Source organism: Doryrhamphus excisus, chromosome 2 (genome assembly GCF_030265055.1).
Source record: "Doryrhamphus excisus isolate RoL2022-K1 chromosome 2, RoL_Dexc_1.0, whole genome shotgun sequence".
NCBI lineage: Eukaryota > Metazoa > Chordata > Actinopteri > Syngnathiformes > Syngnathidae > Doryrhamphus > Doryrhamphus excisus.
In genome coordinates this window covers 23887424-23915392 of record NC_080467.1, presented here as the reverse complement: position 1 = coordinate 23915392, position 27969 = coordinate 23887424, and the positions used below count along the sequence as shown (strand labels likewise).

General features: G+C 48.9%; 11 non-coding genes across 11 annotated transcripts; 6 read left to right on the top strand and 5 right to left on the bottom strand.

Annotated features, from left to right (window-relative positions):
* Window positions 1-10580: 10580 nt before the first annotated feature.
* LOC131124126 (U1 spliceosomal RNA) lies at window positions 10581-10744 on the bottom strand. The gene has a single exon (XR_009128803.1). It is a non-coding gene; the product is annotated as a U1 spliceosomal RNA (small nuclear RNA).
* Window positions 10745-11797: 1053 nt separating this feature from the next.
* Window positions 11798-11869, bottom strand: trnae-cuc (transfer RNA glutamic acid (anticodon CUC)). Its single transcript has one exon. It is a non-coding gene; the product is annotated as a tRNA-Glu (tRNA).
* Window positions 11870-12252: 383 nt separating this feature from the next.
* Window positions 12253-12326, bottom strand: trnat-cgu (transfer RNA threonine (anticodon CGU)). The gene has a single exon. It is a non-coding gene; the product is annotated as a tRNA-Thr (tRNA).
* A 2521-nt stretch (window positions 12327-14847) lies between these two features.
* On the top strand, window positions 14848-14921 carry trnat-agu (transfer RNA threonine (anticodon AGU)). The gene has a single exon. It is a non-coding gene; the product is annotated as a tRNA-Thr (tRNA).
* Window positions 14922-16198: 1277 nt separating this feature from the next.
* On the bottom strand, window positions 16199-16280 carry trnas-gcu (transfer RNA serine (anticodon GCU)). The gene has a single exon. It is a non-coding gene; the product is annotated as a tRNA-Ser (tRNA).
* Window positions 16281-17837: 1557 nt separating this feature from the next.
* On the bottom strand, window positions 17838-17910 carry trnak-uuu (transfer RNA lysine (anticodon UUU)). The gene has a single exon. It is a non-coding gene; the product is annotated as a tRNA-Lys (tRNA).
* A 494-nt stretch (window positions 17911-18404) lies between these two features.
* Window positions 18405-18478, top strand: trnan-guu (transfer RNA asparagine (anticodon GUU)). The gene has a single exon. It is a non-coding gene; the product is annotated as a tRNA-Asn (tRNA).
* A 645-nt stretch (window positions 18479-19123) lies between these two features.
* trnas-cga (transfer RNA serine (anticodon CGA)) lies at window positions 19124-19205 on the top strand. Its single transcript has one exon. It is a non-coding gene; the product is annotated as a tRNA-Ser (tRNA).
* A 7208-nt stretch (window positions 19206-26413) lies between these two features.
* On the top strand, window positions 26414-26487 carry trnai-aau (transfer RNA isoleucine (anticodon AAU)). The gene has a single exon. It is a non-coding gene; the product is annotated as a tRNA-Ile (tRNA).
* Window positions 26488-27074: 587 nt separating this feature from the next.
* On the top strand, window positions 27075-27148 carry trnai-aau (transfer RNA isoleucine (anticodon AAU)). The gene has a single exon. It is a non-coding gene; the product is annotated as a tRNA-Ile (tRNA).
* Window positions 27149-27564: 416 nt separating this feature from the next.
* trnap-agg (transfer RNA proline (anticodon AGG)) lies at window positions 27565-27636 on the top strand. The gene has a single exon. It is a non-coding gene; the product is annotated as a tRNA-Pro (tRNA).
* Window positions 27637-27969: the final 333 nt, after the last annotated feature.

Below are 27969 nucleotides of genomic sequence, written 5' to 3'. Positions count from 1 at the left end.
TACTACATGGTCGTGCAGGTTGGAGAAGACAGTTGCACGAGCTGTATTTGTTTGTCTATGTGCGTGTGTGTATGTGAGAGCAATTACTTTTAATGTTTTATGAGTTCTTATCTTAACACATTCTTGCAGGATTAACATGAGCATCTGCAGAGTCGCTGTTGGTGCATCCAAGCACCTCCAGGACCTGGGGGTCGCTGAGGGTCTCTGACAGCACATTCAAACACTTTCTATTGTCTAAGCAAATGGATATAAGGGTGATAACTAACAAAATAATACCTGTATCTACATTTTATTCTAACACTCGATATGTGCTCCGCAGCGCCTTGTCATTCCAGCCGCTCTCTGTCGCTATCCAATCGACTCGACAACCGGCTGCGGGAGCGCAGCACACAGCAGAGGGCGGAGCCTCTCCGACCCACACGTCGGCTCCAAATCCCTCCTCCTGGGGCTCTTCCGGCACCACTCCTCCCTCCCTGCTCCAGCAGTGGCTGTGCCTGTACTGTGGGAGTCCTACACACAATTTCCCGCTGTCCAGTTCGCCCAGCACGCCAACGCTCTTCCTCCACCAGGGATATTCCCCAGCTGCTGGCACTGCCCGCTCCAACCACACCGGCTGCGTCATCCGCTTTGGTGGGCCGACTTCAGGTGGAAGGTACGATATCCTGGGCGGGGGAAGCTTCTCCTACCACAGCATTAATTGACTCTGGGGCGGACGAGAACTTCATTGATAGCGGACTGGTCAGTTCTCTCAACATTCCTGCTGTTGAGCTTGTCCCCCACAAGAATGTCCGCTCGCTAGATGAACATCACCTGGCATGCATTACGCATCAGACGCGCACCATATCCTTGGTGCTGTCGGGTAACCACCACAAGGTCACAATTTTTTTTCTTATGCCCTCTCGCTCAGCTCTGTTAGTACTCGGCCTCCCCTGGCATCCCGTGTGTGTGTTGTGATTGTGATGTTTTGTCACTCAGCGCCACTTTGCAGTTTGTTGACATTTGCTGCCAGCCAATCAGGATGCGACACAGACGTCAGACAAGTAAAGAGACTCGCCTGCCACGCGGGCATGATTACCATTACCATTACCATCGATCAGGGATGGCAACTGAATTAAGAATCAATGCCAGAAACCTGCAACAGGATTTCAGGACCTGACTTAAGGTGACTACACTTCCAAAGTTCCCAGTGATGACTGAACCTCTCGCTTCTTGTCTTCCCCGAGAAACTTGGTCAGCTGTGGATTTGGCCAGGTTGTAGCGGCGAAAAGGCCAGGTTAAGCAGAAAAAGGCCTGCTCGCGGGAGACAGGGGTTCGATTCCCCGACGGGGAGTTCCTCTTTTGTATGTCACAATGTCAACAAACAAACCCTTCTCATTAGAACAAAACCTCTCTTAATCTTCTTCTCAAGGTGTTCAGGTGTCTTGTACAATCTGACAGTCTTTTGCTGCCAAATCATTCCAGTCGTGGATAATGGAGCTGACCAGGAAAATGCCAGCTGTGGGATTTCAACCAGTGCCTCCTGAGCGTAAGGAACCTTAATCGGGCGCTTTGGATCACTCATCCACCCAACCTAAAACGGTGCCCTGATCAGGAAAAAAAACTGTGACCTTGTGAGGTTCACTGACAACAGAGGACACTCAAAAGGAGCCACACAAAGCTGGGTACTTGTACAGATGTCAGCAGCAGAGTGGCGCAGCGGTAGCGTGCTGGGACCATAACCCAGAGGTCGATGGATCGAAACCATCCTCTGCTATGGCTGTACTCTTTACGTGTCCTTTGAAGAGCTTGCAGATGTATGGTCTTTGTTACTTAGCTGACCTGGTCCAGTAAAGAGTTCACGCTTCCTTTACTGCTGTTCTCGATGCATTTATTGCTCTTGAGTGCATTCACACGCCATTGCGGGACATTGAAGCATCGTGAAACACCGTAACTGTCCTCACTAGTCCATTGTCACTCTTATGGACTTGAAAAATCCCAGCCAGTTTCCATTCGTTTCGGGGAACCTCCTCTTCTTTGACGATCACCTCATCTCCAACTTGCATGTTTCTTCTTGGCGTATGCCATCTTTGTCTCAGAGCAGTGTTGGTCAGATACTCCTTCCACCATTTGTTCCAGAACTATTCCGACAAATATTGCAATTATCTCCATCTCATTTTTAGTATACAAGTCCATCCATCCATCCATCCATTTTCCTCCGCTTATCCAGGTCCAGGTCGCGGGGGGCAGCAGTCTTAGTAGGGAAGCCCAGATTTCCCGGTCCCCGGCCACCTCCTCCATCTCCACCGGGAGGACACCAAGGTGTTCCCAGGCCAGCTGTGAGACATAATCCCTCCAGCGTGTCCTAGGTCTGCCCCGGGGCCTTTTCCCGGCTGGGTATGCCCGGAACACCTCACCAGGGAGGCGTCCGGGAGGCATCCGGACTAGATGCCCGAGCCACCTCAACTGACTCCTCTCGATGTGAAGGAGAAGCGGCTCTACTCTGAGCCCTCCCGGATGACTGAGCTCCTCACCCTATCTCTTAAGGTGAGTCCAGCTACCCTACGGAGGAAACTCATTTCAGCCGCCTGTATCCGAGATGTCATTCTTTCGGTCATGACCCAAAGCTCATGACCATAGGTGAGGGTGGGAACATAGATCGACCGGTAAATTGAAAGCTTTTTTAACCACGACGGTTCGTTACAGCGACCGCATTACTGCCGAGGCTGCGCCGATCCGTCTGTCGACCTCACGCTCCAACTTTCCCTCACTCGTGACCATACCTAAGATACCTAAACTCCTCCACCTGGGGTAGGACCTCATTCCCAACCCGGAGGGAGCACTCCACCCTTTTACGACTGAGAACCACGGCCTCTGATTTGGAGGTACTGAGTCTCATCCCAGACGCTTCGCACTCAGATGCAAACCGTCCCAGTAAGCGCTGAAGGTCACAGCCCGTAGAGGCCATAAGAACCACATCATCTGCAAATAGCAGAGATGAGATTCTAAGGCCCCTGAAACAGATTCCCTCAACACCTTGGCTGCGCCTAGAAATTCTGGGATGTCCATAAGTGCACTTGGCACCAGGACACCCTTGGCTGCAGGTCTATGATCGACTTTGCAGTCGTGTCATCAGACCTGCGTCCGCATGTTCTGGACAGGCGGGTGAAGAGAGGGGCTGAGCTGTCAACTGATCACCATCTGGTGATGAGTTGGATTAGATGGCGGGGGAGGATGCTGGACAGACCTGGTAGACCCAAACGAGTAGTGAGGGTGTGCTGGGAACGTCTGGCAGAGTCTCCCGTTGTCTCCCGACGTGGGCGGTTGTCGAGGCAAAAACTTGGGTGTGGGAGGAATTCGGTGAGGCCATGGAGCACGACTTTTGGTCGGCCTCGAAGGGGTTCTGGCAAACCGTCCGGACCCTCCGAAAAGGGAAGCATTGCTCAGTCCACACTGTTTACAGTGGAGACGGGGCCTGCTGACCTCGACTGGGGATTTGTTTTGGTGAAGTAGGTGCAGACACATCTATTAAAAAATGAAAATACAAAATATACAGTATACAGTATAAATATATGTACACAGTCTGTTTTTTGTTTGTTGTTCCGGAACTGCAGTCTGATTGTTTTTCCTAAGAGTCCAAACTGAGCGTTAATTTAACGCATATAGAGTGTCAAAGTGGCAGGATGAGGCAGAGGTGGGGTGTGAAAAGTGTCGGGGGGGGGCGTTCCAGGACTTGTTGATGAGGCTGACAGCAGATGGGAAGAAACTGTTCTTGTGGCGTGAGGTTTTGGTCCTGATGGACCGCAGCCTCCTCACAAAGAGACTGTGTCCGGGTTGAGAAGGATCGGCCACAATCCATTTCTGCACGCCTTAGGTCCTGGAGGCGTACAGATCCTGGAGGGAGGATGGACTCAATGATGGAGCTGTAGAAGTGCACCAACATTGTCTTTGGCAGGATGAATTTCTTCAGCTGCCATAGGAACGTAGGAAGTACATCCTCTGCTGTGCCTTCTTGATGAGGGAGCTGATGTTCGGCTCCCACTGGAGGTCCTGGGAGATGATGGTACCCAGGATGCGGAAGGACTCCACAATGTCAATCGTAGAGTCACAGAGGGTGATGGGGACAGGAGAGGCTGAGTTCTTCCTGTTGTCCACAACCATCTCCACTGTTTTTAGGGCGTTGAGCTCCAGGTTGTTCAGGTTGCACCAAGTCACCAGATGGTCAACCTCTCACCTGTAGGCAAACTTGTCGCCGTCAGAGATGAGTCCGATGAGGGTGGTGTCGTCCGCAGACTTCGGGAGCTTGACAGACTGGTGACTGGAGGTGCAACTGTTTGTGTACAGGGAGAAGAGCAGAGGAGAAAGAACGCAGCCCTGGGGGGATCAGGTGCTGACGGTTTTTGTATCTGAGATGTGTTTCCCCAGCTTCACGCACTGTTTCCTGTCAGACAGGAAGTCTGTAATCCACCTGCAGGTGGAGTCAGGCACGCTCACCTGGGAGAACTTCTCCTGGAGCAGAGTTGGGAGGATGGTGTTGAAGGCGGAGCTGAAGTCCACAAACAGGATCCTAGCATCGGTCCCTGCGGAGTCCAGGTGCTGGAGGACCAACACACCAAGGCAGCCGTCCGCAGCGCCATTTTGGAAACACGTGGTGGCATGGGAATGAATGACTACATGGTAATCAGGTGGTTAGGTGTCAGTGGTTCCAGACACATGGGTTGTTTACATTGTCCACAGTAAGAGGGTGATTATTCACAACAGACATGGCTTCCCAAAGAAAGGTTCTCAAGGAACTGTCACTCAACCTGCCAGCACTGTTTGCTAGGACTGAAATGAGCACGCTTTTGATGGTTCTGATCTGGCGCTCCCAAACACCTCCCATATGGCTTGCATTTATGACAAAGTTGCTTTGCTTGTCTGCCAGGTATTCTGTTACTCTTTCTGTGTTTATTTCCTTTAGAGACGTTTCCATTTCATTTTTAGTTCAAACTAAGTATGTTCCCTGATCTGATCGGATGTGCCAAACAGCACCTCTGATGGCAATGAAGCATCTTGGGGCATTGATGAATGAGTCAGTGGTCAAGTCCTCCAGCATCTCTATGTGAACACCTCCAGAACATAGACAAGTGAATAGTAGACTGTACTGTTTTTGTTCTTTACGCCCTTGTTTTGTGTGAAAGGGGCCAAAACAATCCATGCCACCATAGGTAATTGGTGGAGAAGGCTCAATGTGGTCTTGAGGTAAGTCAGCCATCTTTTGTTCCTCTGTGGCTCATCGAGCTTTCCGGCATGGGATGCACTGTCAAATATGTTGAGCCACTGCTTTGCTCCCTCCCACGATCCACTAGTCATTTGCTCTGAGTTAATTCAAGAACCAATATAGTTCTGAGACTGGACCTTCTCTGCCAATTCAGGAAAAGCAGGGGAATTAGCTCAAATGGTATAGCGCTTGCTTTGCATGTGAGAGGTAGCGGGATTGATTGCCTAAATTCTACAAGGAATCCTTTGTTTTATTGGCTAATTGTAGGCCATTCGCACACCCCGAGGTTACAGAGGTCAAAGGTAAGCCCATATTCAGCAGCACAGTGGCGAAAGGTAAATTTATGTGCATTACCGTTTCCACAGGTTCCCGATTTGTACAACCCGGCATTAATACTGTGGCAGAGAAGAGAGGAAACCTCAAATAATTCTGGCCACCTGAGCAGGAGAAGGACGGGGGAGTGATTAATTAGGGAACACCTGTGAGCATGAAGAGAACAAAAGGGCAGAGTAAAAGGAGATTCAGTGTGTGAAGTGAGAGTGGAAAAGAAAGGAGACGATCAGAACTAAGAGCAGATTATTTTTAAGTCATTCAAGACACTAATCGAAAAAGGAATGAACTCAAGTAAATGTGGAAACTGAAGGAGAAACTGAGACAAGACAAATTATCAGCGGTAAAGAAGAAAGTTTCTTGAAGCAGGTTGTATCTGAGGCTCTGTTGGACCTGCTGTCCGTGGCTGTTTTGTCCCTCCTCTTTTGTCGGCAAAAGCTAAGTCTGGTCTCCTTCCTTCGACTCTCCTGGCTTCCTCCATTTTCCTTTCTCCTCACATTCCCCTTACCTTCTGGTTTCCTCAGCTCCTGGAACATTACAGCTCCCAACCCATACACCTACACTAATCATTGCCCCTTCTTTCATATCAAACTGGACTGAACTGATTGTGAAAGGACTTGTGAACTATTTAACCCCCTGCAAACACTACAAACACACATACACATACACACACACACTCCCACGCCTCACGGAGAGAACAGACTATCTGGGTTCCTAATTTATCGAATTTAATTAATGGACATTTAATTTATTTTTTGTGAATCCGCTTTTGAGTTTGCAGTAGATTATTTTGTGAATATGAATTTTTTCATTATGAGAATTTGAGGGATTTTTTTTGTGATTACATGAAATGCAAATGATGATTTGAATAATTTGAATGTTCTTTTTCTGGATTTGAATATATAAGTTATATTGACTTTGAGTATCTTATGTATTTTTTTTCACTTCTGTAGCACAGGTTAGGCTAGCCGGATGAATAAATCCAAAGGTTATCTTGTTAATTGACAGGTCAGGTTATCTTTTCCCTGTCTGGTGCCCAACCATTGTTCCTATTTGTAATCGTTTTGATACCTTTGGTAAAAGCCTACGCTACAATACCTCTAAGTGTAATTCTACCTTACTGGTGGATGCCTTCTTCTGGTCGCTCCTCAGGGCTGACCTCTGGTAGTGGTGCGGTGGACCCGACGTGAGTGATAGGTTACCGACCGAGAACATGACTGGTGTTTGTGCCCTGATTTCTTTCCTTCCTCCAATAACAGTATTGTCAATTGATGCGGAGCGCCTAGTGCATAGTGCTACTTCCGTAGGGTCTCACCTCATGCCACGGACGCCCTGAGGACCAGACAAGGTGTGTCAACCTCACCCTGGTTCGACGCTTCCAACCTGACGTACATTGACCCTTGGATAGGTTTTCCTGGTGTCCTGTTGGTTATGAGGGCGGGGTGTTGTCGACGTGGGCTTTTGTTGTTCCTTCACGGTCCACGTTCTTTGCACTCGGGGTCTAAATTTTGGGTAGCGGACAATGGGGTGGCCGCCCCATTGATCTGCTTCATGCAGTCACGGTGCGCGAGAGGTTTGCCACCGCTCTGCTTTGCCATGCTGTTTTCTTGACCTTTCCCCGGTCAGTTAGCGGCCTTGATGGGGGTGTTTCGCAGTTGATTGGGTTGTGCGCTGTTGGTTATGGGGCCCGATGGGTTTTTGCCGTGGGCTTTTATTGTTCCTGGAGCAGATAAAGAAGAGTGGTCAGTACGGGGGTGAACCCATGACCGTGGCTTTATTAGCACCACGCTCTGATCAACTGAGCTAATCGACCACAGGACACCATTGCATCAAATGTTTCCAGCTAAAATCGACTAACTCATCCTTAACAGACCGCATTCTCCGTGCCATGCTGTTTTCTTTACCTTTACCTGGTCGGTTGGTTGCCTTGATGGGGGTGTTTCGCAGTTCACTGGGTTCTGCGCTGTTGGTTATGGGGCCGGGGGGTTATGAGGGGCAGGGTGTTATCGACGGGGGCTTTTGTTGTTCCTTCACGGTCCGCATTCTCTGCACTCGTGGTCTAAATTTTGGGTAGAGGATAATGGGGTCCACTGCCCTCCTTGCAGTCTTGGTGACTGAGAGGATTGTTGACGCTCTGCTTTGACATGCTGTTTTGTTTACCTCTCGAGGGTGTTTCACTGGTGACAATTGACACTTTGGTCTCCCTCCCTTGTATGAACATGTTTCCCCATTGGTGAACTGTTTTTGTGTCCGTGCCAGATGCACAGGATTTCCTTTTCTACTAAAGGCACCATTCAAGTCAAGTTTGCATGCTTCACCGGCACGATGCTTTAGTTGGTCAAATTACATGTCTAGCAAAGAGGGGCTCATTGGTTCCAATTCCAGCAGTCCTCTACTGGTAGTTCCATACTTTTTTATCAGAGGTCATGTCAGAGCCTGTTTTCAGGAGAAATGCAAGACCCCGGGATACAATAGGTCTTCTTTGTACACTTTTCAGCAGCAGACATTTTGAAAAGCACCCCTGGTTTACTGCCCAGGAGTAACAGCCTCGGCCACTCTGGAATGAAGGGTGACGCCACTTCAAGATGCAAGAAGCTGTCAGGAGTGGGATTCGAACCCACCCCTCATTCGAGACTGCATCCTGAAGGCAGTGCCTTCGACCACTCGGCCACCCTGACCCTCCAGAGCAGGGGTGGGCAAATATTTGGACTCGAGGGCCGCATTGAGTTAACAAAATTGTCTGGGGGGCCAGAACATATACGTATTTAACACACACACACTATTTTATGCTTATCATTTTCCTTGAATTATTTGTCTAATTTTATCTGTAAAAGTGTTATCCTATATCAGTTGTATGTTCTCATGTCCCTTTTTTAGGAGCACTTTAAACATCACACCACATCAAACTATGTCATTTAATTTGACAGTTTTGTTGTTTATTTTTTACTAAATCAGACATCCGACTTGCAAGTCATGTTGCCAGTTTGTATGTTAAAAGTTGAAGTTACTTAGAAAGCAACTGGCGGGCCGGATTCAAACGCTTGGCGGGCCGCATGTGGCCCCCGGGCCGTAGTTTGCCCACCCCTGCTCCAGAGGCTACTTTTTAAAAGGCATTCACACACTCTGCGTTTTGTTTCCCATGTGGGTATTATGTTATGTTAGTCCAGATTAACAGCCTAGTTATTTGTGTCAGTCCCAGGGACCATTTCCAGACCCTCGTGTGACACTTGTGTTGGACTCTTTTGGAGAGCCCTTGCATTCTTCCCAATAGGTAAACCCTTTGTATCGGTGCCAAATATATACGGGATTCCCCACCTGCTGACCAAATGACACTTGATTCAGTGGTAGAGTTCTCGCTTGCCAAGCGGGAGTCCTGGGTCCAATTCCCAGCCAATGCAGTGTATCTCAGCTTGTACCTTTCTTTAGAGTTCATGTGAAAAAGTACAAAGGCTCTTTTTCCTGCGAAAGGGCAGAACTCAGAATGACACCTGAAAAGAGAACGGACCACCTGACAATTAAGGTGGACAGCACTTGAGTATTTGCACATTTCTGTCAGAAGTAGAAACTTATTGAAACCTTACTGCAGTGATGCTGATGTAGTCTCTGTGCAATTGGTCAGAGCGTTGGCCGGGCCGCGCTTATGTTGTTGACATTTGCTGCCAGCCAATCAGGATGCGAGACAGATGTCAGACAAGCAGAGAGACTTTGGAGAAATGAAGTCAGGTATTTGAATCCCGTCTAAGCCAGCAGTCAAGTTACAGTTTTCTTCTCCACAATATTATTTTTTTCCAATTAATCCCTATATAATTACAAATTATTCCTATCAGGCTTATATTGATACCAGTGCTTGAAATAAAATACAAAATCAATGCAATGTCACAAAGAATATTTATCAGGTTGCCACACTCAAGAACACTCTCAATAATAATAAAAAAATCTACATGTAAGCAGTTATGAATAATGAATATACACATTGTTCACTTATTTTGCCGCCTTTGTTTCTCCTTTTCATAGAAAGGAGAGGCCTGGAACTCCCTCCAGCTCATCTCTTTTTCCATCCTGTGCTCTCTATAGATGGAGAACACTTTGGCAGGACAGTAGATGTACTTCTCTGAAGCCAGTGTGGATGCGGGGGCTTTTCAGGCCCTGCTTCAGCTGCATCCTGCAGAGGCACTTTCGGACAGGGGGTGGAGGAGATTCATCCCTCTTTCTCTTCTTCTGCTGTTTTTCCTCCACCCTCTTTCTTGTCTCATCCACCTCTCGCTGGAAGAAGTCTGTTTGACTGAAATCTTTAAATGGCATCTTAGGGTCTGTCAGACCTTCTGCAGCAATAAGATTATCTGACAGGGCCTTGTTGATGAACGTCGTGGTTGATGTCCCATCCACTTGATATTTTGATTTTGGTTGGCCACAGCACAGACATGGTTTTTGTTTGAGTTTTTTGGCACAGGAGGTGTTTGCTGCTGCTCCAACGGGGTATGAGCAGGTGGTGGTGGTGAAATAACCATCTCTGCAGGCAGTGTCACTACAGGCACAAGATGCAACTATTCCAACAAAGGGACAAATGATTACGTTTTTACCTGGCTTTGCTTTGGCTGAGCGAGAAGTCCTTTCAGGCAAGAAAACAGCAAAAAGCAACACACACCAGCCGTGACTCAGACAAAACACAGAATACAAACAACAACACGATTACGGCTATAAGCTATCCTTTTTTAGGTGAGAACCATGAACTCCTACTCAGAGGTGCGGATTGCTCATTCTCGCTGCTTCAAATTTGCCTGCGAGCAAACCTTGAACTTTAGACGTAGATCAATCGAAATGGTTGCCGACGCCCCTTTCTCTGTCTTGTCGCCGTTTCTCATTGAGGTTTCCTGGTTGTCTCCCGTGGACGGGCAGACCTTTCCAGCAAGCATTGGTAGTGCTGGGCTGGTCGTTTCTTGCTCGGTCTGGCTGCACTCGCAAGCCAAGGAGCTCGGCGCGGTGCTGTGCCTGCCTCTTGTTTTAAACACGGGATAAGGGGAGAGCGCGAGCGCAGTCCCCCACTACCACAAATTATGCAGTCGAGATTCCCGCATTTGGGGAATTCGCAGAGGTCAGCTCAACCCATGTGCAATGGCTGAGCCTCGCCCTGGGTGAACCACCTTCTTGATCATGGTATCTCCCCTGGCAGGTAAGTATGAGTTGCACCGGTCCCGCCCGGACTAGTCTCTCGCACATGTCACATGCTGAGTGGTGATCTCATCAGGTCGCCCACAACAAGCCCAGCCACTTGACCTGTGTCCAAATTCAGAGACAGGACTCTGGTTATCTCAAGGAGTCAGTCTGTGTGGCACTCTTGTGACTTCATTCTGAGCTAAGGCAGCGGCAGCAAGTGGCTTAGGGCAGTTGCTGCAGACGTTCAATGCGGAGACTGAAGTACTGACTCCACGTCCCTAGTCACACCATGTAACATGAGAGGCCAATATGTTGAACCCTGACACGTGTAGATGTGCAAGGTCGTTGTGAGTCAGTGGGTTGTCAGGTTCAAACTCCTGTGACACTTGTAAAAACACTTAAATGCAGAAATACAGAAGAGACAGACAACAATATTCAAAGTTACTCGCAGCGAGGAGAGTGAAACCACATACCCAGAGACATGCCGCTCCACTGAGTATGTGGTTCAAACTCCTCTTTATTTATTCTCTTTCGGGGGTCCCTACTACATGGTCATGCAACTCTAGGGGTGGCAGTTGCACGAGCTGTATTTGTTTCTCTATGTGTATGTGTGTGTATGTGAGAGGAATTACTTTTATTGTTTTATGAGTTCTTATCTTGACACGTTCTTGCAGGATTAACGTGAACATCTGCAGGGTTGCGGTTGGCGCATCCAGGCACCTCCAGGACCTGGGGGTTGCTGGGGGTCTCTGATCAGGGTCACAGGAACATTTCTTCTTCAGCACATTCAAACACTCTTTCTATTGTCTAGGCAAATGGATATAAGGGTGATAACTGATGCTATATTCATTCTATCTACATTTTATTCTAACAAGGATCTATCCCTGAGCATCCGACAAATGCTCTGTCTCACCCTAAACCCAGTCCTGACAGCATTCTCAGTCGAGGACCTTGTCTTATTGTCCATGTTTTGTTTATATTTCTGCTGTCAGTCGCTTCAGGATGACAACGGTTTATGCTTCAAGATGACCCGAACCATTCGACCGAGGCCGAAGTCAAAACCTACCCAAATGTCAATTCCCTGACCGGGAATCGAACCCGGGCCGCGGCGGTGAGAGCGCCGAATCCTAGCCACTAGACCACCAGGGACTGCTTTATGTCTGCACTCAGCAAGGCAGAGACAGTGTCACTCTGACGTACTCCAGCAAAGGAACCAAAATAGTTCTGTGACTGGACCTTCTCTGCCAACATTGCAGCAGCAGGGGAATTACCTCAGATAGTAGAGCGCTTCCCTTAAATGTTAGACCCGAACCTCTTTTGTTTTGCTAATGTGGTCTGTTTTCTTAGCCCCGCAAATGTCCAAATGCACAATGTTTTTGCCTTTGTCGAGAGCATTGTAGTACATATGACATTTATGCTACATAAGACATCAGAAATTATGGATATTTCTTACACAGAACATGACGTCTGATTCAAAACATTTACTTGACATGTTGGAGAGAAAAAAATGGAGTCGTTGAAACACATATGCAAGGCACTGCTGGGATTTGAACCCAGAACCTCCTGTTTACGAGACAGGAACTTTGACCAACTAAGCCACAGCGCCGGCGAAGGAGTGTCTTCAGTGTTAGGCGAACCACTGCATGACGGAAACCACACCAGTGGCCAGGCTTTCAACAGGACTGGTGAAATCCTGCCAGTGTAAGCGGACCGAATCCACGATTATTCTCCTCCTTGGTCTTCGCTGTGTCAAGGATGAGGATGTTGTTTGCATGCAACGACACCACAGCGGCCACCTCCTTCCTATAAGCCCCTTCGTGCAGGCCAGTGACGCACCCGATCAGTCATCCGGGAAATATGGATTGTGTGTCCAAACTGGGGACAGATGCCCGTGTACACACCTTCAGGGATCAAGCACATATCCTTGTTCCCATTTGTCACCTTGATTTTTTTGTGAAAGAAGGAATTGAACGCCCTTGCTTCCACCCAGTTTCCAACTAGGGACCTTTTGCATGTAAGGCAAACGTGCTAACACTACACTATGAAGGGTGAGCCCTTTAAGGGGACTGGTGAAGCAGTTGCCAAACAATGACACAAGACGATGTGTCCAAAGTGGGGGCATATTGACAATTGTCCAAATCGACAAATGTTTCTCCCTTGTAGGGAAAATTGTTCCACAAATTATGGGCTTTTCTTCAACAAAACATGAAATCTCAATCACGGCTTGACAGGTTTGGCTTGTAACCTCCTCTAACGTTGTCTGGAGGGGTGGCCCTTTGATGAATGAAGTTAAGGTCCTTTCAGCCTGCCAATAAGCATTTTCAAACAATTGGCAAAGTCGCAACGTAAACAGGGATTGTGCTCAAACCCAGGCTTGAACCACGGACCTTTAAATCTTAATTTTCGCACTCGCCCGACTGAGCGATTCAGCTGCAAAGGTGGTGTTCCACTTTTTCAGTAGAGGCTAAAAGAGGGGCCAGGGTGAAGCTGTGTTTCTGCCACATGTGTTGCTGTGTACCTGGCCCAGGGTGTTCTCATCTTGGGTTGGTATGTCCCCATGCTGGTAATGTGGGGTCTACTCTTCTCCGCCTGAACAGGGACTTGAACCCAGGACGATCAGATTAAAAGCCTGATTCTCTACCGACTGAGCTATCCAGGCCCTTGATGAATGAGGACAACTCACAAGGCAAAATCTTCTGGCATACTGTACTTGACCTTGCAGAGATGAAGTTGCCGAAATTGCCACCTCCAAGATCGACGGAGGTCTTAAACTGCCCACATGGACACGCCTAATATCTTCTGGACAAAAAGAGTTAATGGTCAGACAAGACAAAGGTTGAGCCAATCACCTGAACAATAAACTTTTGATCTGAGTGTCCGGGATTCAAGTCCCTGTTCAGGTGACCAGGTGGCCACGAGCCCTCCAACTAATGCACCTGCAGTTTAAGGCTATGTTCTGGATTATCAGTGTTTCGCCAAGAGTAAAATTGGGTCGAGCGAGAAGTCCTTTCAGGCAAGAAAACAACAAAAAGCAACACACACCAGCCGTGACTCAGACAAAACACGGAGCGCCATCTGATGACGTCGGGAGTGTCGTCCCCATGCAACTGGGAGCCAGTCGCCTTTCGTCAGCGGAGAGGAGTCACCCTCCACGCCTGTGGCTGTGCCTGTACTGTGGGAGTCCTACACACAATTTCCCGCTGTCCAGTTCGCCCAGCACGCCAACGCTTTTCCTCCACCAGGGATATTCCCCAGCTGCTGGCACTGCCCGCTCCAACCACACCGGCTGCGTCATCCGCTTTGGCGGGCCGACTTCAGGTGGAAGGTACGATATCCTGGGCGGGGGAAGCTTCTCCTACCACAGCATTAATTGACTCTGGGGCGGACGAGAACTTCATTGATAGCGGACTGGTCAGTTCTCTCAACATTCCTACTGTTGAGCTTGTCCCCCACAAGAATGTCCGCTCGCTAGATGAACATCACCTGGCATGCATTACGCATCAGACGTGCGCCATATCCTTGGTGCTGTCGGGTAACCACCACAAGGTCACAATTTTTTTTCTTATGCCCTCTCGCTCAGCTCTGTTAGTACTCGGCCTCCCCTGGCATCCCGTGCGTGTGTTGTGATTGTGATGTTTTGTCATTCAGCGCCACTTTGCAGCGGCACATCCACTCGACAATTTAATTTGTTCTCCGACAGTGTTTCCCAATGTGGCATTGGTGGTTCAGTGGTAGAATTCTCGCTTGCCAAGCGGGAGGCCTGTGTCCGATTCCCGGCCAATGCAGTATATCTTATCTTGTACCTTTCTTTAGAGCTCATGTTGAAAAAGTACAAAGGCTCTTCTCCTGCTAAAGGGCAGTATTCAGAATGACACCTGAAACGTAACAGACCGGACCACCCGAGAGTTAAGGTGGACAGCACTTAGTGAAACCTGACTGCAGTCATGCTGTTGTAGTCTCTGTCGCGCAATTGGTCAGCACGTTTGGCTGTTAACTGAGAGGTTGGTGGTTCGAGCCCACCCAGGGACTCTCAATTCACACATTTGTTGGACTTTGGACTCCCTCCCTTGTATGAACATTTTTCCCCATTGGCGAACTGTTTTTGTGTTGGTGCCAGATGCACTGCCGGCACTGTGGCTAAGCTGGTCAAAGTGCCTGTCTAGTAAACAGGAGATCCTGGGTTCAAATCCCAGCAGTGCCTGGGTGCTTGGTCAGTGAAACTTTGGCAGCTGATTTGTCAACCATGTACTTCTTTTTGTCACTTGCCCTTCAAGAACGAATTGACGTTGCATCCACAGCTGACGTGATTGTTGTGGATCCCATTACGCCAGAAAGTGCTTGAATACAAAGAGTATGACATTGTGATGTGTTGTCATTCAGCGCCACTTTGCAGAGGCTCATCCACTTGACGGTTGATTTTTTTTTCTCTTACAGTGTGTCCCCACGTGGCATTGGTGGTTCAGTGGTAGAATTCTCACTTGCCAAGCAGGGGCCGCGCGCGTGTTGTTGACATTTGCTGCCAGCCAATCAGGATGCGACACAGACGTCAGACAAGCAAAGAGACTCGCCTACCACGCGGGCATGATTACCATTACCATTACCATCTATCGGGGATGGCAACTGAATTAAGAATCAATGCCAGAAACCTGCCACAGGATTTCAGATAATGTTTTGATGCAGACTGGTCATGATGCCTTTGATTCATTCAATTAATTAATTAATTAATTAATTAATTAAAATTAATTAAACCACTACCTGTGAGAGGTAAGGTACACCATTGCTCTAAACATTGATAGAATAGTTAGTAATGGAGTTAGTCGTGAATAACTAACAATGCTTGTGGGGATTTTTTTGGTGTTGGACATCTTTCAGATAAATAAACATGCAAACTGACCCGGGAACATCATGGCTGTTCCTGGCAAATGAACATAACAGGAGGGTTAAGATGACTACACTTCCAAAGTTCTCAGCTATGACTGAACCTCTCGCTCCTTTGTTCCCTGAGAAACCTGGTTGGGTGTGGAATTGATCAAACATCAAGAAGACCACATCAATTCAAAAAAATTAAAAAGTGATATTGTGGCAGAAAAATGCCCGGTTAGCTCAGTCGGGAGAGCATGAGACTCTTAATCTCAGGGTCGTGGGCTCGAGCCCCACATTGGGCGGTTCAGCTCTTTTGGTGATACATCTTAAAGATTTCTTTCCTGTGGAAAATTCTGCAACATGCGGAAAACATTTCATTCGAAGTACACAAAAACAAATCCCATTCTTGTAGGACCACAAATGGTAGAGCGCTCACTTCGCATGTGAGATGAAGTGGAATCCATGCCTGCATTCTCCAAATGGTATATTATGCCTTTTTCTTGCCAAAAAAGCATTCTCAATCTCCCACATCGTACCGGATGCTTGGATTAATTGCATTCTAATGATGTTTCCTAAAAACACAGGTGGTGTCAAAACTGATGCATTAGTATAGTCCGATGAGGATGGGATTCGAATCCATGCGTGCAGAACACAATGGATTAGCAGTCCATCACCTTAACCTCTCGGTCACCTCATCTCCTTTGTGGATATGGTCTTGTTGACTCAAAATGACACATCTTAATTAGTGTTTTGGTGTTGCAGAAATTGTGGCAGCCTTCCTGTGCAGCGGGGGGATTTCACTCAAAGGCTAGAGTTCTTGCTCTACATGCAAGAAATAGCGGGTTTGATACCCGTATTGTCGAAATGATATGTTATGGCTTTTTTTGCCAACAAAAGCGTTCTTGATCTCCGACATCGTACCTTATACTTTGATTCATTGCATGCTAATAATGTTTACTAAAATAACAGGTGTGGTCAAAACTAGTGTACTTTTACATCACCACACTTCAAGTGGACAGACAATCTTGTCTTTTCAGACAATACAATTACAAAAGCAACACACACCTGCCATGACCCTGAATCGGCCGGGGTTGTTGCGGCCACAACACAGAGTAGGAACCACTATACAATTACGGCTGTGAGCTATGCTTATCTGGGCAAGAACCATAAACTCATGTTGATGAAATCAAGAGAACAAAGTCACCCCTTTACAAATTATTTGCCAACTCACGATGTAAACAGTAATTGTGCTGAAAACTGGGATTGAACCAGGGACCTTTAGAGATTCAATCCAACGCTCTCCCAACTGAGCAATTTCAGCTGCAAAGGGGGTTCTCTGCTTTTTCAGTCTGGGCTAAAAGTGGGGGTAGGGTGAAGCTGTGTCTGTGCCACGTACCATGTTGCTGTGTACCTGGTCCAGTGTGTTCTCATCTTGGGTTGGAATGTCCCCATGCTGGTAAAGGGTGGGGAATACAGTCCGTCGATGAGGATAAGCGGTACAGTGGAGTTCACTGGTTGAAGTCGCCAGGTACCATAAAAATGGCAATGGGCCACGAGGGTGTTCTGAATTCCCCTTTGGCCAAATTGGCTAAATGGCCGTACAAAAAGCACCATACTTGGAGCCTGTGGTCAATGTCAACAGTTGGGCTAATTCAGTTCCGTTGAGACGGTGATTATGTACCAAGTCAGTTATGTCAGTCAGGATTTGGTCAAGGTTGTTGTGTGGTTTTGGCATGGATAAGGCTATGTATCTAAATTTAGGAGGAGTCCATGGTCTGTAAACATACTGAGGTACTCCCACTGCTGTTGCGGAACTTGCGGGACCTTGCAAATTTCCCCACTGAGGGACGAATAAAGGCATATCTTATCTCCTACCATAAGGTAGGCTTTTGGCAAGAAGTAGGATTAAGAATCCTACTTCTTGCCATTCTTAATGCTTTCCCAAGTTCCAACATTTCCTTGGGAGCGAGTTTGATAACCGAGCCCACCCAGGGACTCTCAATTCACACGTGTTGGACTTTGGACTCCCTCCCTTGTATGAACATTTTTCCCCATTGGCGAACTGTTTTTGTGTTGGTGCCAGATGCACAGCTGGCGCTGTGGCTAAGCTGGTCAAAGTGCCTGTCTCGCACTGTATCTTCAATTTAATTATTGAGAATGGCGTTTACCCACAGTCCTGGAAGATCGCAAAGGTGCTTGGTCGAAAAGGTTTACTTAAACAAGTTATTCAGGGAAGGGGCCTGCCTACCTTCACCGCCTGAACAGGGACTTGAACCCTAGACCCTCAGATTAAAAGTCTGATGCTCTACCAACTGAGCTATTCAGGCCTCTGTTGAACGAGGACAACTCACAAGGTAAAATCTTCTGGCATACTGTACTTGACCTTGCAGAAATGAGAGCTTCTTCTCTGGCTCTCAACAAAGGCGGTCGCATCTTCCCCTCTCCTCCCTGTCCCTTATCTTCCCTGCTTTGTTGTCCCCTGTCCATCCTGTCGATGGAGTTTGACTTGATTCTTTGTCACGCAGTCTGAAATTGGCAAACTGAGAAATTCTGATTGAGTGACCAATGCAGTCTGTCTATTTTAATACATTTCGTCTCAACTCATGTTGAAAAAGGACAGAGCCATTTCCGTGAGAGCACAAGACCCCTGGATTGTACCCAAAAATACTTTGCGTTCATCAAAGAGTAAAGCTGGTGTCCTGGTTTGCAATGCCTCGATTGTTACACCAGAAGGTGCGAGTCACATCCAAAACAAAGGGCATGCTGGACGCATAGCATGCGTTAGTATGGCTTCAACTGAACAGAAGTTGATAGTGTGTGAGTCTCTGTGGCGCAATCGGTCAGCGCGCTCGGCTGTTAACCGGGAGGCTGGTGGTTCGAGCCCACCCAGGGACGTTCTCTGGATGCATCAGTGTCGCTGTTCATTCATGTTTGCGCTCCACTCTTGCACAGCACTTGTGTGGTTCCCAGCAGTGCCTTCTCTGTGTTTCAGCAGCTCCTATGCCGTTATTTAAAAGAAATGTTGTTCTTGTTCTGTTGAATAAAGACCCATCATTTCTGATGTCATATGTAGTATACATGTCACATGTCACTGCAATGCTCCCTACAAAGACAATACCCTTGTGTATTTGGACATTTGCAGGTTTAAGAAAACAGACCACATTAGCCAAATATCTTCTGGACAAAAGAGTGGTCAGACAAGACAAAGTTTGAGTCAGTCACCTGAACATTAGACTTTTGATCTGAGTGTCCGGGATTCAAGATTCAAGTCCCTGTTCAGGTGACCAGTGATAGGGTCTGAGGTCCACTTGCAAACGCCACCTTTTTGCCCACAAAATACAAGGGCAACAGGACAATCCCTTGGTACTTTATGGAAACAATGTGAGGTGCCTGGCTTTTAACTAGAAGTGGAAAGACTTGTGTAGCCCCTCACACAAACCATGTGTCTTCCTCCCATGCACATGTTGCCAGCTGATCCTTAAGCAAAATTTTGGTTCTAGGACAATGGGGTCACCTGCCCCCATTGGTCTTTTCCAAGGAGTCACGGTGGCCGAGAGGTTAAGGCGTTGGACTCGAAATCCAATGGGGTTTCCCCGCACAGGTTGGAATCCTGTTTGTGACGCTTTGGCTGGGCATTTGTTGCCGCCATGCTGTTTACCTTGTGGTGGAGTACTGTTGGTTATGAGGGCCGGGGTGTTGTCCTTTCACGGTCCGCATTCTCTACACTGGAGGTCTAAATTTTGGGTAGAGGATAATGGAGTCCACTGTCCCCATTGGTCTGCTTCTTGCAGTCTCGGTGGCCGAGAGGTTTGTTGCCACTCTGCTTTGACATGCTGTTTTCTTTACCTCTCCCCGGTCTTTCAGCGGCCTTGTCGAGGGTGTTTCACAGGTGGGTGGGTGGTGTGATGTTGGATATGGGGGCCAGTGGGTTGTCGCCCTTTTGTTGTTCCTGGAGCACATAAAGAAGAGTGGCCAGTACGGGGGGTCGAACCCATGACCTTGGCGTTATGAGCACCACACGCTGACCGGGATAGCGGCAGAGAGCTGCTGGAATGACAAGGCGCTACGAAACGCGTATCGGGCGAGCCTCAGCGTCTGGGTCTCATCCCGAGCGGCCAGCTCATCTTGCACTTGTTGGCTGAGGCTCGCCCGATATGCGCTCCGCAGCGCCTTGTCATTCCAGCCGCTCTCTGTCGCTATCCATTCGACTCGACAACCGGCTGCGGGAGCGCAGCGCACAGCGGAGGGCGGAGTCTCTCCGACCCACACGTCGGCTCCAAATCCCACCTCCTGGGGCTCTTCCGGCACCACTCCTCCCTCCCTGCTCCAGCAGCGGTGCGCCGTCTGATGACGTCGGGAGTGTCGTCCCCATGCAACTGGGAGCCAGTTGCCTTTCGTCAGCGGAGAGGAGTCACCGTCCACGCCTGTGGCTGTGCCTGTACTGTGGGAGTCCTACACACAATTTCCCGCTGTCCAGTTCGCCCAGCATGCCAACGCTCTTCCTCCACCAGGGATATTCCCCAGCTGCTGGCACTGCCCGCTCCAACCACACCGGCTGCGTCATCCGCTTTGGCGGGCCGACTTCAGGTGGAAGGTACGATATCCTGGGCGGGGGAAGCTTCTCCTACCACAGCATTAATTGACTCTGGGGCGGACGAGAACTTCATTGATTGATTGAGCGGACTGGTTCTCTCAACATTCCTACTGTTGAGCTTGTCCCCCACAAGAATGTCTGCTCGCTAGATGAACATCACCTGGCATGCATTACGCATCAGACGTGCACCATATCCTTGGTGCTGCCGGGTAACCACCACAAGGTCACAAATTTTTTTCTTATGCCCTCTCGCTCAGCTCGGTTAGTAGTCGGCCTCCCCTGGAATCCCGTGCGTGTGTTGTGATGTTTTGTCATTCAGCGCCACTTTGCAGGGGCACATCCACTCAACAATTTAATTTGTTCTCCAACAGTGTTTCTCAACGTGGCATTGGTGGTTCAGTGGTAGAATTCTCATTTGTCAAGCGGGAGGCCCGGGTCCGGTTCCCGGCCAATGCAGTATATCTCAGCTTATACCTTTCTTTAGAGCTCATGTTGAAAAAGTACAAAGGCTCTTTTCCTGCGAAAGGGCAGTATTCAGAATGACACCTGAAACGTAACAGACCGGACCACCCGAGAGTTAAGGTGGACAGCACTTTGTGAAACCTTACTGCAGTCATGCTGTTGTACTCCCTGTCGCGCAATTGGTCAGCACGTTTGGCTGTTAACTGAGAGGTTGGTGGTTCGAGCCCACCCAGGGACTCTCAATTCACACACGTGTTGGACTTTGGACTCCCTCCCTTTTATGAACATTTTTCCCCATTGGCGAACTGTTTTTGTGTTGGTACCAGATGAACTGCTGGCACTGTGGCTAAGCTGGTCAAAGTGCCTGTCTAGTAAACAGGAGATTGTGGGTTCAAATTCCAGCAGTGCTTGGTCAGTGAAACTTTGGCAGCTGATTTGTGAACCATGTACTTCTTTTTGTCACTTGCCCTTCAAGAACGAATTGACGTTGCATCCACAGCTGACGTGATTGTTGTGGATCCCATTACGCCAGAAGGTGCTTGAATCCAAAGAGTATGACATTGTGATGTTTTGTCATTCAGCGCCACTTTGCAGAGGCTCATCCACTTGACAGTTGAATTTTGTTCTCTTACAGTGTGTCCCCACGTGACATTGGTGGTTCAGTGGTAGAATTCTCACTTGCCAAGCGCGTGCCGCGCTTGTGTTGTTGACATTTGCTGCCAGCCAATCAGGATGCGAGACAGATGTCAGACAAGCAGAGAGACTTTGGAGAAATGAAGTCAGGTGTCCGAATCCCGTCTAAGCATCAGTCAAGTCACCATTTTCTTCTCCACAATATATATTTTTTCCAATTAATCCCTATATGATTACACACTATTCCTATCAGGCTTATATTGATACCAGTGCTTGAAATAAAACACAAAATCAATGCAATGTAACAAAGAATATTTATTTATCAGGTTGCCATGCCACACTCAAAAATACTCTCAGAAATAAAAAATGAATACTAATCACAAGCTATGAATAATAAAAAAAAATGTTCATTTATTTTGCTGCCGTTGTTTCTCCTTTTCATAAAAAGGAGAGGCCTGGAACCCCCTCCAGCTCATCTCTCTTTCCATCCCGTGCTCTCTATAGATAGAGAAGACTTTGGCAGGGCAGTAGATGTACTTCCCTGCTTGCCCTGGAAAGCCAGTGTGGATGTGGGGGCTGTTCGGACCCTGCTTTAGCTGCATCCTGCAGAACCGGCACTTTCGGACAGGGGGTGGAGGAGATTCCTCCCCCTTCCTCTTCTTCTGCTGTTTTCCCCTCCACCCTCTTTCTTGTATCATCGAGCTCTCGCTGGAAGAAGTCTGTTTGACTGAACTTTTGTTTGACTGGGTTTGTCAGACCTTCTGCACCATATTTTTGGAAAACTTTTGTGGGGCAATAAAAGTATCTGACAGGGCCCCGCTGATAAAAGTCATGTATTGATGTCCCATCCCCTTGATATTTTGATTTTGGTTGACAACAGCACAGACATGTTTTTGTTTGAGTTTTTTTGACACGGGAGGTGGTTGCTCCTGCTCCAATGGGGTATGAGCAGGTGGTGGTGGTGGTGGTGATGGTGGTGGTGGTGGTGATGGTGGAATGACCATAGCTGCAGGCAGTGTCACGACAGGCACAGCAGAGGTAGTGCTTAGCAACTGCCAAAGCTGCTGTGTATGTTGCAGCTTCTCTGGGCTGGTATTTAGTGAAGATGATGTATTGAGAAATTTACTGTTGTGTATTATGTATTTGGGAATATGCAATTTTGATGTTGGATGCAGCATGCTGTTGGGGTCTTTGCTGGTCAAGAGTGCCATACTCCCGAACCACAAGCTTGATCATGTCCTCGTGCCCGCGGTGTTTATTAAGGAGCTCGTCAATTGCCAGAAGCTTTATTGTCCAAGTCAGATGCTGGGATAGGGGCCACACGACTAGACGTAGTCACAGTAGCAGTTTGAAGAGGGTGAACAAAGCTGAAAAGCCTGGTGGGAGGTGTGGAGGAAGGCTGCACTGGGTCTGCTCCCTGATCAGGCAGGATGCCTGGAGAAGGAGCACTTGTGGCGTGGCCGGGGTCCTTCTTGGTTATATGTTTGTCCCAGTCTAAAGGGACCGGACAACATTCTGGCTCCCTGTACTCCAGGCCAAACCTCTCCCCGGTGTCTTCAGCTGCCAGACGAAGAGCAGGGTACTTTTCTTCGCCAAAGACCCATCTGGAAACAGCATTCAGGGAGCATATCAGTGCAGGGTTGAAAACAGGCGGGAGAGAAACGCCTGGCAGTTTCAGGTCCAGCAGACGCTGATAGTTCCAGCGACACACTCCTGTCATGGCCTGGGCCTGGAACAGCTCTGGGGAGACCTGCGTGCCGGTCACCCATTTGGCCTGGTGAAAGTGGTAGCCCTCCTGCTGCGACGTGCCTCTGATGGGGATCCAGACGGGGACTGCTGCACGCTCACCTGGCACGTGGTTTAACTGTATCGTTCCTCCACGGCGGTACAGTATGCCCCCTTCCACCTCAGGATCACTGAGGCAACCGCGCAGAATGTGGACTCGTTGGATCCTCAATCTCTTTAGCATGGAGGGCTTGAGGGATGCCATTCGGATCTGTGGTCAGGTGAAAGTGCTTCAACACCCCTTCCACTCTCTGAATAAGCGTCCCGGGCGGAGGAATCTTTATCCTGCAGTGCTCACGAATATGCTGCTTGGTGGGATTTGCAGGCTGGATGCCACAGAAGACGTATGCATCCTGGAGCCTCTGCAGGTCTTCCTGGTCCACCACAGAGAAGGCAGCCGACAGGAACTGTGCGAAGGTGCCGTATAACGGGTGATATTCTGAGGCACACAGATGTGGCCTCAGTAACAATTGTGTCAGTTGTTTGCCATGCATCCCAGTTGAGGTGTTTCTCCGCAGAAGACTCTGCAACCCTGAACGGTGCGCAGCAATCTCTGAGAAACACAAATAACATATGAAATAATGACACTTAATAGAGTTAATTTCTACCTGAAGTTCAGGATGGATGTGGTGGGTGGGTGTAGCAGAAGCTGCCACAGCGCCACTCATGGACAAAAGTATATTACATTCATAGTGGCCTTTCTCTCTCATTGGAAATGAATGGGGAAAATTTAGCTCGTTTCAGCTGAACTATCACCGCCAGCCGCGCGGGAGACCGGGGTTCGATTCCCCGACGGGGAGTTCCTCTTTTGTATGTCACAATGTCAACAAACAAACCCTTCTCATTAGAACAAAACCTCTCTTAATCTTCTTCTCAAGGTGTTCAGGTGTCTTGTACAATCTGACAGTCTTTTGCTGCCAAATCATTCCAGTCGTGGATAATGGAGCTGACCAGGAAAATGCCAGCTGTGGGATTTCAACCAGTGCCTCCTGAGCGTAAGGAACCTTAATCTGGTCAGTTGACAGCTCAGCCCCTCTCTTCACCCGCCTGATCAGAACATGCGGACGCAGGTCTGACGACACAACTGCAAAGTCGATCATAGACCTGCAGCCAAGGGTGTCCTGGTGCCAAGTGCACTTATGGACATCCCTATGTTCGAACATGGTGTTAGTTATGGACAAACTGTGGTTCGCACAGAAGTCTAATAACATCACACTGCCCGGGCTCAGATCAGGGAGGCCGTTTCTCCCAATCACGCCCCTCCAGGTCACACTGTCATTGCCCACATGGACGTTGAAGTCTCCCAGTAGAACGACGGAGTCACCAGGACTCCAAAAAGACCGGGTACTCCGCACTGCCGTTCGGCACGTACGCACAAATGACAGTTAGGACCTTTTCCCCAGCCCGAAGGCGTAGAGAAATTACCCTCAGTGAAGTTAGCTTAGTTGGTCAGAGCGTGGTGCTAATAACGCCAAGGTCACGGGTTCAACCCCCGTACTAGCCACTCTTCTTTATGTGCTCCAGGAACAACAAAAGCCCAGGGCGGCAACTTACCGGCCCCCATAACCGACATCACACCACCCACCCTCGACAAGGCCGGGGAAAGGTAAAGAAAACAGCATGTCAAAGCAGAGCGGCAAAAAACCTCTTGGTCACCAAGACTCAAGGAGCAGATCAATGGGGGCAGTGGACCCCATTGTCCTCTTCAGACCACGAGTGCAGAGATTGCGGACCGTGAAGAAACGACAAAAGCCCCCGTTGACAACAACTAACAGTACACCACAACAAGGAAAACAGCATGGCGGCGACAAAAGCCCAAAACCCCCCAGGCCCCATAACCAACAGCGCACAACCCAGTCAACTGCGAAACACCCCCATCAAGGCTGCCAACCGACCGGGGAAAGGTAAAGAAAACAGCATGGCAAAGCAGAGCAGCGGCAAACCTCTCGCCCACCGTGACTGCATGATCAATGGGGGCAGATGACCCCGTTGTCCGAGAAGCAAATTTCGACCACGAGCACAGAGAATGCGGTCTGTTAAGGATGAGTTAGTTGATTTGAGCTGGAAACATTTGATGCAAAGGTGTCCTGTGGTTGGTTAGCTCAGTTGGTCAGAGCGTGGTGCTAATAACGCCAAGGTCACGTGTTCAACCCCCATACTGACCATCCATCTTTATGTGCTCCAGGAACAACAAAAGCCCACGGCGACAACCCGCTGGTCTCCATAACCAACATCACCCCACCCACCGGTGAAACACCCTCGACAAGACTGCCGAAAGACCGGGGAAAGGTAAAGAAAACAGCACGTCAAAGCAGAGCGGCAACAAACCTCTTGATCACCAAGACTGCAAGGAGCAGATCAAAGGTGGCAGTGGACCCTATTATCCTCTACCCAAAATTTTACATCACGAGTGCAGAGAATGCGGACCGTGAAGGAACAAAAAAGCCCTCGTCCACAACACCCCGCCCCTCATAACCCCCCCGGTCCCCATAACCAACAGCGCACAACCCAGTCAACTGCGAAAACACCCGCATCATGGCCGCCAACTGACCGGGGAGAGGTATTCTCGGACAAGCCCTCCCTCCCCCGAACTACTTTTCAACACAATTCCCAGAACACCACCATCAGTGAAGTTATATGAACGCTAATGTAATCTGACAGGATGTACTTCAGGGCCCGGCGCTGTCTGTACCCTTGCAGGTTCCGTGGTGTAATGGTTAGCACCCCAGTCTTTGAATCCAGTGGTCTAAGTTCAAGTCTTGGTGGAACCAAGGGATTGTCCTGTTGCCCTTGTATTTTGAGGGCAAAAAGGAGACGTTTGCACCGTGTGCCACCGCACCACCACCAGAGGTCAGCCCTGAGTATCGGCCGGAAGAAGGCATCCATCTGTAAGGTAGAATTACACCAAGAGATATTAATGCCGGGTTGTACCAATCGGGAACCTGTGGAAACGGTAATGCACATAAATTTACCTTTCGCCAGTGTGCTGCTGAATATGGGCTTACCTTTGACCTCTGTAGCCTCGGGGTGCGCTATGGCGAATGGCCGACAATTAGCCGAGGCTGCTTCTGGAGCAGTGGATGTATTCATCAGGGACACTCGGCGGAAATCACAGCGGGAACTATTTGCAATAAGGGGCCCACTCCCAGGCGCGCTAAACAATTTGTTTTCCTTGTTTTAGCTTGTTCCACCATCAAAAGCCAATTGTTAAACTGTCCCGAAATACCTGTCAAGAGCACAAACAAGGTGTCCACCCAGGTACCCACTTATCGCCCTCAGACCCCAGCGTACCGATTGAGTCTGCTTCGGAGTACATAAAATTAAAAAAAACATAAAATATTGCAATGGTGTCCAGTGGCCGGTTAGCTCAGTTGGTCAGAGCGTGGTGCTAATAACGCCAAGGTCACGGGTTCAACCCCCGTACTAGCCACTCTTCTTTATGTGCTCCAGGAACAACAAAAGCCCAGGGCGGCAACTTACCGGCCCCCATAACCGACATCACACCACCCACCCTCGACAAGGCCGGGGAAAGGTAAAGAAAACAGCATGTCAAAGCAGAGCGGCAAAAAACCTCTTGGTCACCAAGACTCAAGGAGCAGATCAATGGGGGCAGTGGACCCCATTGTCCTCTTCAGACCACGAGTGCAGAGAATGCGGACCGTGAAGAAACGACAAAAGCCCCCGTTGACAACAACTAACAGTACACCACCACAAGGAAAACAGCATGGCGGCGACAAAAGCCCAAAACCCCCCAGGCCCCATAACCAACAGCGCACAACCCAGTCAACTGCGAAACACCCCCATCAAGGCTGCCAACCGACCGGGGAAAGGTAAAGAAAACAGCATGGCAAAGCAGAGCAGCGGCAAACCTCTCGCCCACCGTGACTGCATGATCAATGGGGGCAGATGACCCCGTTGTCTGAGAAGCAAATTTCGACCACGAGCACAGAGAATGCGGTCTGTTAAGGATGAGTTAGTTGATTTGAGCTGGAAACATTTGATGCAAAGGTGTCCTGTGGTTGGTTAGCTCAGTTGGTCAGAGCGTGGTGCTAATAACGCCAAGGTCACGGGTTCAACCCCCATACTGACCATCCATCTTTATGTGCTCCAGGAACAACAAAAGCCCACGGCGACAACCCGCTGGTCTCCATAACCAACATCACCCCACCCACCGGTGAAACACCCTCGACAAGACTGCCGAAAGACCGGGGAAAGGTAAAGAAAACAGCACGTCAAAGCAGAGCGGCAACAAACCTCTTGGTCACCAAGACTGCAAGGAGCAGATCAAAGGTGGCAGTGGACCCTATTATCCTCTACCCAAAATTTTACATCACGAGTGCAGAGAATGCGGACCGTGAAGGAACAAAAAAGCCCTCGTCCACAACACCCCGCCCCTCATAACCCCCCCGGTCCCCATAACCAACAGCGCACAACCCAGTCAACTGCGAAAACACCCGCATCATGGCTGCCAACTGACCGGGGAGAGGTAAGTATTTGCCCAAGCAGGGGCTTGTTGGTCTAGTGGTATGATTCTTGCTTAGGGTGCAAGAGGTCCCGAGTTCAATTCTCGGACAAGCTCTCCCTCCCCCAAACTACTTTTCAACACAATTCCCAGAACACCACCATCAGTGAAGTTATATGAACGCTAATGTAATCTGACAGGATGTACTTCAGGGCCCGGCGCTGTCTGTACCCTTGCAGGTTCCGTGGTGTAATGGTTAGCACCCCGGTCTTTGAATCCAGTGGTCTAAGTTCAAGTCTTGGTGGCGCAAGTGTGCCTGACGCAGCTTCTCATCCCGTTCTATCTGCAACAGTTTCGTGTTGCTGAGAACCACTGCTGTGGACTTACAGCTAAAATGAGAAAATGTGTTTCTCTCGCTGTGATAATGTATTTCAAGCAACCTATAGGCTT